This window comes from Octodon degus, unplaced genomic scaffold (assembly GCF_000260255.1).
Source record: "Octodon degus isolate 3935 unplaced genomic scaffold, OctDeg1.0 scaffold00043, whole genome shotgun sequence".
Taxonomy (NCBI): Eukaryota; Metazoa; Chordata; class Mammalia; order Rodentia; family Octodontidae; genus Octodon; species Octodon degus.
The window spans coordinates 4,281,381-4,295,357 of record NW_004524619.1 but is presented as its reverse complement, the minus strand read 5'-3'; the positions used below and the strand labels follow the sequence as shown (position 1 = coordinate 4,295,357).

The following is a 13,977-nucleotide window of genomic DNA, read 5'->3' as shown; positions in this document are numbered from 1 at the left end:
TGAATTAATTCTTGTGGAGGGTGTGAGGTTTGTGTTGTAGGTCACCTACCCCGTGGATGCCCCCTTGTCTCAGTATTCTAGTTGTTTCAGCTCCATCAGTTGAAAGACTATTATTTTCTTCTTGCATTTTCTTTCTTCCTTTATCAAAGATCCAGCATAGTGAAAAAAGGAAGGGGAAAAATATATATGTATATAAACAGGGATAGCTTGGAAAATTGTACTGCTGATTTCTGCTGGTCTATTGAAAGGAGCAGTGGATGCTTAATTTTTTTCTTTCCTTTTTAATATTTTATAATTTTGACCAATTTGTCATGCTTACGTCTGATAGTCTGAATGACTAATTTGCAGATAACAATGTGTGGTATCACAACCATTGTTGAATTCCTGTCATTTTGCTTAGTGAGATTCTGTATAGTTTCTAATTTTTTTGTACTATTTTTTAGTCTCTTTTTAAAAAAGATTCACTATATCCATGTGGATCTATACCTAGACTATTATGTTCTGTTGACCTATTTGTCTGTTCTTTTATCAGTACCACACTAACTTGATTACTGTAGCTTAATAATAAGTCATGAGGTTAAGTAATGTCAGTGTTCTGGCTTTCTTCTGCTTCAATATTGTATTAGCCATTCTGGGTCCTTATTCTATACACTTTGGAATCATTATATCTATATCCAAAAAAATAGCTTGCTGGAGTTTGTTTTGTGATTGCATTAAATATATAATCAAGTCGGGACAAACTGACATTTTGATCTTTTTTTTTTTTTTTTTTGGTGATACCAAGGATTGAACTCAGGATTTTGCACTTGCCAGGTAAGCACTTATTCCACTGAGCTGTCTCCCTGGCCCTATTTTGATCATTTTGCCTCTTCCTATCCATGAACATTGACTAGCTCTTCATTTTATTTAGCTTTTTCTTGATATATTTTTGATTTTTATAGTTTTTCTTATACAAATCTTGCATATGCATTGTTATCTTTGTATCTAACTTTTTCATTGGGGGTGCTAATATAAATGGTATTGTGTTTTAAATTTCTCCCCCTCCCCCTTTTTTAAAGGAAGTAAAGGTTTATTTAGTTCACACTTTGTATAGGTTTCAGTTCATACTCAGCTGGCTCCAAAGCAGGGTGGCAAAGGGCAGCAGTTCATGGTAGCAGAAGACAGCAGAAGCAATGAGAGAGAAAAGAAGTCTAAATTTTTAATTATCTATTTTATTTTCTTTCTTTTCTTTTTTTTTTTCTTTTTCACATCAGATGGGTAATGTGCCCACATCGTAACAAGGTCTGAGGGAGGCACATCTCATGCATAAGGCATGCGCCCAATCATCACGCTCAAGAACCGAAGGATCGTAATTATATATTTTCTGTGAGTTTAGGAGAAATGTGTATTTGGATGTTGGATAAAGTAATCTATAGATATGTATTATATCTAGTTGATTGATTAGTGGTTTTGAGTGCAACTCTTTCCTTACTATTTTCAGCCAATTGAATCTATTCTTTATAACCTCCAACTGTAATAGAGGTTTAGTTTCTTTTTCCTTTTGTTTCTACCAGTTTTTGCCTCATTTGGTTTGATGGTTTTGGATGCATGTACATTAAGGATTGTTTTGTCTTCTTGGAGCATAGAGCATGTGTTCTCATGTGATATTCCCTTTTTATCCTTAACAATTTGTTCTGAGATGTGTCCTATCTGAAATTAATGTAAGTATACCTATTTTCTTCTGATTCATGCTAGCATGGATTATCTTTTTCCACCGTTGTACTGTTAATTTATATGTCTTTATATGTAAAGTCAGTTTCTTGTAGACAACATATTGTTTGGTCTTTTTTAATTGACTGTATTTGTCTTTTTTATTATTTGTTTATTTAGTACAGTTCTTGCTATGCTCACAGACTCATAGTGATCCTCCTGCCGCAGCCTCCCCAGCTCTGGGATTACAGGCATGCAGCACCATGCCTGGTTTTGGTGGCCAGCATGGTGCAGGGCCAGCATGTCCTGTGGTCCTGGGCATCGAACCCAGGTCCTTGCACTTGCCAGGCAGGCGCTTAGACCTCCCAGCTATCTCACCAGCCCATGTATGTGTCCTTTAATTGGTATAGTTACTTTAATGAATACAGTGAGCTTGCAGATACTGCCACAGTACACTACTCATCATGCATATTATGCCGATATTGCAGGTCAATGCACTGCACGCTAATCCAATCCCCTGTAGTAAGGAAGGTAATTTTTAGAAAGCCAATAGTATTTTCTTATTTCCTGGACATCCATTTCTAGTTTATGTTTCATAAAGATGCAGGTTTTGCCAAGCAGAGGTACTTGTCTAGGATTTGGGAGGAAGAAAGTAACACAGTGAGATGGAGGTTGTGCTCCTACCATTCATACTGTTTTGCCTGGCAAACTTCAAGTAGTGGAAAACCTACCTAAGTGGCTTAAACCAAAAAAAAAAGAGGGGCTTATTATCCTTATATAACACAAAGTTTGGATGGAGGCAATCACTGCTCTGGTCCACCAGTTCACCAATATCAGAATCAATTAGGATCAGTGGACATGCAATTCTTTTGGACTTTCCCTAATGGTTACAAGGCCACTGTGGGAGCTACAGCCATTACATCTATATTCAACATAGCACAAAACAAAACCAAAGTAGAAATGGGGAACAACAGTATCAATTATGCCTGTTTCTTTTGCTCAGGAGGGTGAAAGATTTCCTAAAAATCCTCACAGCAGGATTTTTTTAGACAGGGTCTTGCCTATAGTTCAGGGTGGCCTTGAACCTCCCAACATAGCCTAGACTGGCCTCGAACCCACAGCCATCCCCCTGCCTCAGCCACCTGAGTGCTGAGATTACAGGTGTGTGCCACTACTGACTGGCCTCACAACAGACTTTGTACATTTCCCTGTTCTCACCAGCCTGAACAAAATTAGGGTTCTGTGGGTAAGGAAGAACTAGAGAGAGGTACAGGGGTGTCCTGACCCATAGAATGCATGCCCTCTGTACTTGAGAAATGAATTAGCGCTTGTAGAGAGCAAGTAGCATGCACAAGGACTTTAATAACAGAGTTAAGAAAAGATAGAAAGCAACAAAAATGTGGCAGAGCAGACACTTTAGAGCAGATTGGTGATAGGTTTTAGAGACAGCAGCAATGGCGGCGGCAGTGGTGCAGCAGAGAAGCAGAAATGGGGAGGGGAAGCCTTTATTAACTCTAAACACACGGAGAGGACAGAGGGCAGGGAGATGGGCGGATCCTCTGACCTGAGACAGGGAGCCTGAGACTTTAGGGACTTTTGCTGGGGGCAGAGCTTGAGGGGCAGGTTTAGGGGGATGCACAAGGAGCTGATTGGAGGCTCCCTGGCATGGGTGGGAAAGGGAAGGACTGGCATGGGGAAGGAGGAGGAAATGGCCAATGGGGAGATTAAACTGTTGTTTGGGGAATTCAGCCATGTTGGATTAAGGCCATGATAATTTAGCAGTCTGTACTCATGCTGTAACCTATCAATGAGGACTTTAAGTCTCTAATGCATCCCACCGTCAGTTTTAAGCTTGTGTGTTTCAGTTGAGCCCTATAGGTGGGCATTTGCAGTACTGTGTGTGGTTGATAATGACATAGGGTAAAAATGATATCCGGTTGGATGACCTCCAGATGATACAGGGGGAAAAATTATCTCCCGGCCTGAAAATTACCTGGGATGAGTTCGTGTTCTCTAAAACTGAAGAATGAATTTTAGGAACAAATGGAGCTTATGAGCAAAATATATTTATTGGGGAGAAAGAAAGCTCCTGTCTGAGAGAGCGGGTGATCCCCCAGGAAGTTGGCTCTTTCCAGGGACTTTTATAGTGTAAAACCATGTGGTGAGGCGGGTCTAAGGTGGTAGAGAACATGGGAACTTGCTTAGGTGGGCATGAGGTGGGACAAAACTATGGTCAACCAATGAGATTACAAACACCATTGCTCAGGTAAAATTGAATAAATCCAGTACTGCATGAGGAAATGAGTCATAGCAAGTGGGCATGAATACTGGAACAGGGTCCCTTTCTGTTGGGGATTAGGTTAGTGGCTCATTTGGGCTCTTTCAAGGTGAATATCAATATCAATCAATAGGTATTCTAAATGCCTATTTAGAATATCAATCCCTGGGCTGGGGAGATAAGCTCAGTAGAATAAGTGCTTGCCTGACAAGTGCAAGGGCCTGAGTTCAATCCCCGGTTCTATCTTGCCCTATCCCCTCTCCCCCCCCCCCGAAACAAAATCAATCCCTGATGCTCATCCCTAGAGAAGTATGTAGCTATGTTTCCTCTTTTGTCTTAATGTCTGGCCTATAGGGAGTGTCTGTCTCTTCCAAGTTTCAAAGTTACCTTTTCTTCCATATTGTCTCCTTGAGGGCCTGGCCTTGTCTGACTGCCTATAATATTTTATCTAATTCAGCTGCCTACAACAATATCACTTACAAAGCAGAACCGTGCTTTGTAAATGTCCCAAAGACCATGTCTTCTTCAGGGTTGATGCGCAGGGAGTAGGGAACTTTGTCCCAAAACAAGGACAAATCACCTCCTACTTGCTTCCCTAGCCCCCAGGGAAGTAAGATGAGACCACTGTAAAGAGTCAAATTCAAGAAAGACATGTCTTGTTTTCGTGGAAGGGCAAACATTTGTTTAAACTTTTGACTCTTTACTCCTGAGCTTTGTGGCTTGGCCCATTTGTATTTTTTTTTTCAGAACTAAATTTTATTTCACATGGATAGAAACCACAAAAGCCATTTACATTTTCTCACATTGCAGCACATTTCAGTGGAATATTTCTTGCTGTATGTAAGATCTACTGGAGTTGTATAACTGAAATGAGTCTATGTTCTTCAAAGTAAAGCAAAAATGATTTCATCAGTGGTTGTTCAAAGTTTTTAATTCCAGAAATAAACAAATGGCTTCATTATCAACATCCTATGTAGTCCATTACTAGATTATTTCTGTGATTAATTAGCACCATAATGATGCATTTCTAACACTGTCTTGGTCAGCTGAAATCCAGCAAAAATTAACACAATTCAGAAATATCAAGCATACAGTTTTGCTACATATTATTTTTAAAAAATCTTTTATTTGTTTGTTTGTTTGGTACAAAGTCTCGCTGTGCAGCTAAGACTCATAGTGATCCTCCTGTCTCAGCCTCCCCAGCACTGGGATTACAGGCACGCACCACCACACCCAGTTTTGGTGGCCACTACTGACATGCAGTACTGAGGATTGAACCCAGGTCCTTAAGCTTGCCAGGCAGGCACTTAGATGCGAGCTATCTCTCCAGCCCAGTTTTGCTACATTTTAAACTGTATGGCAACTACACCATATTTATGATGCCTTGACTAACAATTATTACCCATAAATTTGTTTTTAAATAATTTTTGCTATTAATCTGGCAACTTTATTGAAAATCAAGTGAGTATTATTCTTATATTCTTATATTTGTATAAAGGACTAATTTTCAAAAATAATTCAAAGTTAAAATTATAAGTAAAGGGCTGGTGAGATGGCTCAGTGGTCTAAAGCACCTACTTAGAACAAACTAAAAGCACAGGGACCGCGGTTCAATCCCCCAGCACCACATGCCAGCCAGCCCCGCCCCCTGGTGGGCTGAGCTGACCACACACACACACACACACACACACACACACACACACAAATAAATAAAATTTAAAAAAAAATTATAAGTAAATTACTTATAATTAGGGCCAGCGGTATAGCTCAGCAGACTAAGCACTTGCTTAGGTAAGCGCAGGGGACAGGGTTTGATCCCTGACTCCACATGCCACGCCGGCCCCACCCCCCAGTGCGCTGAGCCAGCGATGGAGTCCGGGCGTGGTGGCGCTCGCCTGTAATCCCAGCACTTGGGAGGCAGAAATCAGGAGGATCACTAGTAATGTGGGCTGTGTAGTGAGACCCTGCACAAAAAACAAACAAACAAACAAACAAACAAACAAAAAAACAAGTAAGACCGTTGGCAGATAAAAATGAAGCAATTTTTGGTCAAGGATAGTTCACTTTTTACAGTAGTTGGTTTCAAAGATTTGTACAAAAAATAAACTTACTGGGTAAAGGAGACTCAATATTCAGTAACTTTAGAAATTAGTTTTTAGTATCAGTCTTTAATATTTCTGTACATGTCAGAATAGGATCTAATTATTCTTTCAACTACTTCCAGAAAAATAACAACAGATTTTATTATTACCAAATTGAAGATTTTAAATAACTATCTAAATTCAGACTAAAGACAATTACTTGAAATAAATAATATAAGAAGTTTGAGTAATTTTGATTTTTAAACTGATATAAATTTTAAATACAATATATCTATGATTCAGAAGGTCAGTTACAGCATGTATTGACAGTAGCTATCCACGACAGGCAGACAGTATGTCTGGTCTGCTATAAAGGATAATCATGTTTATTTATTTTATTTATTTATTTGAGAGAGAGAGAGAGAGAGAGAGAGAGAGAGGCCAGCTCAGCCCACCAGGGGGCAGGGCTGGCTGGCATGTGGTGCTGGGGGATTGAACTGCGGTCCCTGATGCTTTTGCCAAGCTTGTTCCAAGTAGGTGCTTTAGACCACTGAGCCATCTCTCCAGCCCCTATAAAGGATAATCATGAAAGAAAACTTTTTTTCTTGAGAGGCGAAAATATTAAATAGAAATAATATCAAGGAAAAATAAACCCTGGTTTCCAAAATAAAACAGCCATTTAATGAAGAGAGTAATGTTACTCTTTATTGACAAAAACATTAACCTTATTATTTTAAGAATAATATAGGCCAGGTTGGTGGCACATTCCTGTAATCCTAGCACTCAGGAGGCAGAGGCAGGAAGATCGGTGCAAGTTTGAGGCCAGCGTGGGCTACAAAGTGAGTTTAAGGCAGCCTGAACTAAATAGTGAAACACTGTCTCAAAAAAAAACCCCCAAAACAAATAATTCTCTGTATTACAGTCATTTATGTATAATGAATATATAAATAAAAATACAGATACTGCATGGTGACTAAGCAATTTTGGAATAAATTCATAGATTAAATTGTAGCATGCATAAATCATAGATCTTTAACTGCTCAGTTTACCTAAACAAATTTTCACTAAGCATACTGGTAATTTTCAGATAATGTCATAAAAAATCTGGTTGTAGCATCTTATTATTTTATTGAATTATGCTGGGGGGAAAGAACCTGGATGCCTCACCTATTTTAATACTATAGTATATGCTGGATCACATTATCTGAATACATATGTAGATACTTAAAAGATTCCTAAGTTTTCCAAAAGGAAATGTTCATTATATATCATTGATGTGCATTTGGAAAACATTTAATTTTTTTTCCATTTATATATTTGGTGCAGGGTCTCACTATGCAGCTTGGACTCATAGTGATCCTCCTGTTTTCAGCCTCCTAAGCAATGGGATTATAGGTGTGCGTCACCATTCCTGGACTTGGTGGTTGATGGTTCTATGTGCCCTGGGGGTGGGGCTGTTGTGGCACGTGGGACCAGGGGTCAAACCCTGGTGCCTGCACTTGTCACAGTAGGTGCTTAGTCTTCTGAGCTATCTCGCCAGCCCTGAAAAACATTTTAACATTGCAAACATTAGGAGTTTTAAGACTGGGCATAGGAAGAAGTTTATACTCCACTACAATGCTGCTGGTGTACTTCTCCATAAGACCCATCAGTGCTGTCGATCAATTTGAAGTAGGAGTTTATCAATGAATAGCTTGATATTCATTATTTCCTAATGAAATAAACTATGTCATGCCTTGATAGGTCTTGGAGGTCACATTGCTTAGATTTACTGATGATTGCAGTTTTTCAGCAGTATGGGAACCAAACATTAGGGGAACTAATGGGTCAGAATCTCTATGGCACTAGAAATAGAATTGTCTTGATTAATATCCTGAGAGCACCCTGTGGAAATGGCCCTGAAGTGGAAGCCAACGATTGAAAGAAATGACACCTGCCAGTTTCCGCTGTGTGGTAAGAGCTGTGTATAAACATAAAGCTCCTCCCTGAGAAAATCCTCCCAAAATAATTCTGCTAGAAAGAATGCCATTCTTCACGTCCTGATCAATTAAAGCTCTTTATGTTTGATTTCAGCTTCTCCTTGAGAATCTGGCAGAAGCTCAATGATATTATCGCATCCCTAGGTGGGTCTGGGGTCACCAGCACATTTCCTGGGCTTGTCCTTCTCCCTGGTATGGAAAGAGAAGAGGAGGCAGAGGACAGTGCAATGTGAGAGTAACGTTTATTAGACACAAAGCCACTTGGAGCCTCCCGTGAGGCAGGAACCCCACAGCTGAGTAACTCCTGAGTGTGGGCAGCTGTCCTGTTTTTGTAGGGTTGAGAGGTGGTTCCTCCATCTGGGGTAGCCCCATCCAATAGAGTGGCTTGTTACTAGGTTCAGTTCTCATGGGCTAATAGAGGAACTTGGGTACACTTTGCAATAATTAGGTTGGACAACGTTACAAAGGTAAGACTGCAAACTGTCAGCTGTTCACATTTTCAGAGCACTGCAGAAGCTATTTTTCTCCTAAACACTAAAGGGGCCTCTCTCCCTTTTCTGATCCTTCCTAAGGGGTTCCATCTATCCTTGCAATATCAAACCAAGAAGGCATAGCCATGTTCATATTTAATGTTACAGGCATAACTGGCACCTGTGGGCAAATATATTAGATATGTGATCTTCTGATATTTGAAAAGGCTTCTGCCCATCCATGTCCAGTGTGGGTAGGGGTACCTTGATTTAAGAACTTAATCTGTTCTATGATTCAGGGGAAAATGGTTGTATTCATGTTCATTACCTGATGCGGTGTTTGCAAAGGGAAGCAACATTTTGCTGGATGCTTCTTCTGTTCACGAACCAAGCCAAGGTATGACTGTCTCCCAGTCCATGAAGGAAAATAGCCACAGTGGGGACCTGGGCGGTGGACACGATGACTGGCCTCAGAGCAGACACAGCCGCACATCCCCTGGGTTGGCAGATTGCCCTTCAGAAACAGGAAAGAGAGCATGTACTAGGTGGCCCAACGACATGAGTGGTGAGTCCCTGCCGGTGACACCAGGTGTGTGCACTAGCAAGTGTATGCAGATGCCTTCCCCCATTGGTGTTTGTAGTCTTTGGTGTGCAGTTGGGGATAGCGACTCTTAGTTTGCTAGGGCTGTGATGGCAAAGTACTATAAACTGAGCTTATTAAGAAACAGGAGTTTATTGTCTGAGATCAAAGTATCAACAGAGTTGGTTTCTTCTGTCAGTTAAGAGAAAGAATCGACAGGGGCTGCGGGTTCAATCCCCGGGTCTGGAATGCTGGCTCTGTCCCCAGGGTGTGCTGATACAGAGATTGAGACTGGGCGTGGTGGCGCACCTCTGTAATCCCAGCACTTGGGAGGTTTTAAACAGGAGAATCACTATGAGTCCTATCTAGTATTGAGACCTTAAACACCCATGTAAACCCTTCCCTAAAATGAAGAAAAAAAAAAAAAAAAATAGAGAAAGAATCGGTTCCATGTTCTCTCCTCGGTTCTGGTGGTTTGTTGACAACCTACAGCATTCCCTGATTTATAGACGCATGACCCACATTTTTGCCATCATATTCCCATGACATTCTCCTTGAATGCATGTGTATCTGAATTCCCCTTTGTAATGGACATCAGTCCTGTTAGATCCACCAAAGTCGAGGTTAGTCTTGGGAAGGTATGGCACGGCAAACTCCCTGGACGGGGGAGTAAGTAGGACCTGTTCATTACAAAATCCTAGAACACGTGCAGCAAATAATTCTCACGACCCCATGTGTGGACTTCTCTTGGGGTCCTGCAACTGGGATGAATGGCAGGACATACACCCCATGCAGAGGTCACTATCATGGGTTACCTCGTGATAGCCCATCCTGTGTCCCCCAAGGATGTACTTTCGTTTTGTTTTACTTTGTTTCTTCTCTTTAACTCGGCCCAAGCTTGCTCTGCAGAGCCAGCTTCTCTTTTACCCTTCACTTCTAATTTTTCTACCTCAAGTAAACGTGAAACTTCACCACTTTTTTTGCTTGTTTCACTCAGTTCTTTGTTTGAGATGGAAAGACCCTGCAAACCAGCTCTAGAAGGAAACCTCAGTTCTCCAAAATCCGGTTACAGCGTTATCAATTATGTCTATAATGATCCTACTTCCAAATGCAATTTCATCTGAGTTCTGGGTATTAGGAGTGAGGACATGGAAAGAAAGCTGACTTGCTTTGGATTTTGACTGTGATGTTTTCCTGCTCAGTGATTTGGGGCAACCTGCTTTGCCCTTCTGAATTTGCGTTGTCTCCAAAATGGAGATGATAACCACAGATTTGAAGCATTATTGAGATAATTAAATTCAATGAAGATTTTAAGTGTAAAATAAGTGAGAATATTTTTTAATTTTTTATTTTATTTCATTTGATATTTTGGGAACGAGGGAACGAACTCAGGACATTGTGCGTGCTGGGCAGGCACTTACATCATTGAACTATCTCCTTGACCCACAAAGAAATAATTTTTATTACAGTTCAAAGTTTGTAGCCCATCAACTCTGACATTCCTACATTTGACAGAGTCTTTAGGCAGCTCTTTGGGCTGGGAACTTCTTCCTGTCATCTTTGCCACTTGGAAATACGGGTGTTTCTTCGTTTTGGCCTTCCTGAGGCTTCTAGGAGTTGACTGTCCTCTGTCACTTGACCAGATTCGTTCTTCATTGGATATATGAGCCTCCTTCATGCCTCCCACCTGGGGAGATGATCTTGGTCAATCAGGAAAGCTTGTCCTACCACTAAATTTGTAGGAGTCACTTCCTGGACCTCGTCTCAGTCCTAGAAGCCAATATTTATAATCCTGAAGTTATGTTATTGGAATCCCATCAAGTTGATCCCAATCTACCACTTACAATGCAGCCCACAGTGAAAATAAAGACACTGAATTATATTTTCAATCACTGGGGAGTCAAAGGACTCTAAGTTCAGCCCCAAAGATGGCTTCCCGGAACCAAGAGGGTGACCCAGGGCCTCACCTGGTTTTTATTCAGTCGGGGAGGGGCTTGAGGAGGATTGACTGAGAATTGTGGGAAGTAGGTGATCATTGTGAGCTGGGCTAGGTGGGTGGCCTAAATTTACCTAAGGCCAATTGATAAACGGAAGTCCTAGCCAGCTCTGTACATAGGAAATAGGGTCAGGCTCAGTCAAAATGGAGATAGTCGCTCTTCTTTCAAGGAGAGCCGCTCAGGTGGGCCTCCACAGAAATTTCCTCCTATTCATGCTTGCTGGGAAAAAGACCAATTCACAAATTTTCAGGCTATTATTTGGTCCATTTAATCTCAAAAGGTTATAAATTTTTGTTTTTTAAAAATATTTTTTATTAACAGGCTGATATTCTGCTTTTCACAGTCTTTCACTCAGTGACACACAGTAGCACTCTGAATTGGCAGAAGTAAGAGGATGGCTGGCTGAAGATTTGGTGCAAATGGGTGATGTATGAGTGAGGGCACACTAGAGGAACAGGTATACATACTATACTATGCTAAACTATACTATATGATACCGTACTGTACTTTATAATATAATATAAATGATGTATAAAGGATTTATATCATAGACTCACAAATGGCCACCTTCAGAGTCAGAGGTAGAAGAATGCAAAATGGGAGCTGGGGAGATAGCTCAGTGGACTAAACACCTGCCTGGCAAGCACAAGGACCCAGGTTCAGTCCCTTGTACCCAGTGCCACGTTGGCCCTGGAAACCCGGCTGTGCCATGCTGGCCACTGATACTGGGCATGGTGGTGCGTGCCTATAATCCCAGTGCTGGGGAGGCTGAGACAGGAGGATCACTACAAGTCTGAGCTATGTAGTGAGACACTATACCAAATACATAAATAAATAAATTTTAAAACGTAAAAATAAAAAATTATGTTAAATTTTTTTTAGAAAGAATGTAAGGGCTGGGGAAATGGCTCAGTGGAAGAAGCAAGCACAAGGACTTGAGTTCAATCCCCACTTCCACAAAAAAAAATAAATAAATAAAAAATAATAATAATAATATAATAAAATAAATAAATAAAAAGAATGTAAAATGACCTTCTGGGTGTGGAGGCCTGGAGGAGCCAGTTGGCAGTTGAAGGCCTACGGTGCACTGCAGAGTCCAGCATGAGTGGATGTCAGAAAGCTGGTGCCTGCAGTAGACGGCTGAAGAATTCGAGCAGGAAGCCCAGAGGAACCAGAGATGGGTGTGCACAGGTGCTAGCAAAGGCCGGAGCTCCTCTGAAGAAGCAAACAGGGAGCCAGTCTTTCTCTTTCTCTTTTTATTCTGCCCAGGCCATGAGCCTCTTGGTTGATGCCACCCACATCTGGGGTTGCCTGCTTGTCTCAGATTCAGACATCAATGTCAGTCATCCACCCCCCCCCCCAAGATTGCGTTTCATTAATCTGGTGGTCATTTCATAGTTCATTCAAATTGACAATTATTAACTACCACAATCTACCCTTTGTCAGCTTGACAGTCGGACAATTTCCTTAAACCATAATCTAAGTACAACAGCAAGTTCGTAACCACACTTAACATGATACAACCACCCTGCAAAGAGCCAGAAATATGATAATTTCCTCCCAAGAATAAAAGGCAGTGTTTTTCTTTGGGCGATGCTTATTATTCTCCTAACATTTCATAACTTCAACATTATAATATAAATTGATCAGTATGTAAGAAATGATACTAAATCTATGAGCATTCTGTTACAAAGAAAGAAAATAAAGATACCAGGGCCAGCAAGGTAGCTCAGTAGACTAAGCACCTGCCTAGGCAAGTACAGGGACCTGGGTTCGATCCCCAGCACCACACAATGCCCTGGCCCTGCCCTCTGGTGCACAGAGCCAGCCAGTAGGACTGAGTGTGGTGGCGCATGCCTGTAATCCCAGTGCTGGGGAGGCTGGAAACAGGAGGATCACTATAAGTCTGAGCTGTGTAGTGAGACCCGGTACTAAATATATAGAAAGAAAGAAAGAAAGAAAGAAAGAAAGAAAGAAAGAAAGAAAGAAAGAAAGAGAAATCTGCTTAATATATGTGTATATATGCACAAGCATATTAACAAAATAGGAAATAAATACTTAAGACAATTATAGGGGCTGGAGAGATGGCTCAGTGGTCTAAAGCACCTACTTAGAACAAGCTTGGCAAAGCATCAGGGACCGCGGTTCAATCCCCCAGCACCACATGCCAGCCAGCCGCGCCCCCTGGTGGGCTGAGCTGGCCACACACACACACACACACCACTCTCTCTCTCTCTCTCTCTCTCTCTCTCTCTCTCTCTCTCTCTCAAATAAAAAAAAAAAGACAATTATAATCCTCATTTCTATAACTAGTCATGTGGTAGTAGCTGGTATTTATAACTATCTCCCACTGTTCATTTTTTAAAAAAATTCCCTTGGTCCTCAACAAGCATCCCAACAGGTCTTGGTTCTTCACCTGGCATGGTGACCCATACTTTATTCCTGAAGGTTCTGGGCTTTTTATCTTCCTGCTTGAGCTAGTTACCATTGACCTTCATAATGGGGTATGATAATATTAGGAGGCATCCTAAGGGATCTCCTGAACTCCAAATATATTTTTCCTTACCTCCACTGTGGCTGTAACAGTCCAGTTTACCTCTTGGTAGTCTAGATCAAGCACCCCCACCAAAACTGTGACTCCCTTTTTAGCTTGTTTACGCAGAGACATGAGGAGCCCAAAATGACCAGAAGTAAGTTTTAGCTTCCAGTTGAAAACAATCTGTGTCATGCTTCTTGCTATAAGCCTTCCCTACTCTGGTACTATGACTTCTGAGCCAGCAGAGAATAGGTTGGGGACAAGAAGCAACACACTGTACTAGTGGGTCACTAGGAGTTAATCAAGAGTGGCACTGTGCTCACTTTCTCTCCTTGATTCCTAAATCTGTTGGTCTTGGCCATGAGAC

General features: G+C 41.2%; 1 non-coding gene and 1 pseudogene across 1 annotated transcript; both read right to left on the bottom strand.

Annotated features, from left to right (window-relative positions):
- Positions 1–1,247: 1,247 nt before the first annotated feature.
- Positions 1,248–1,347, bottom strand: LOC111816894. Its single transcript, XR_002821214.1, has one exon. It is a non-coding gene; the product is annotated as a small nucleolar RNA U13 (small nucleolar RNA).
- Positions 1,348–7,696: 6,349 nt separating this feature from the next.
- On the bottom strand, positions 7,697–10,755 carry LOC101565080 (annotated as a pseudogene).
- Positions 10,756–13,977: the final 3,222 nt, after the last annotated feature.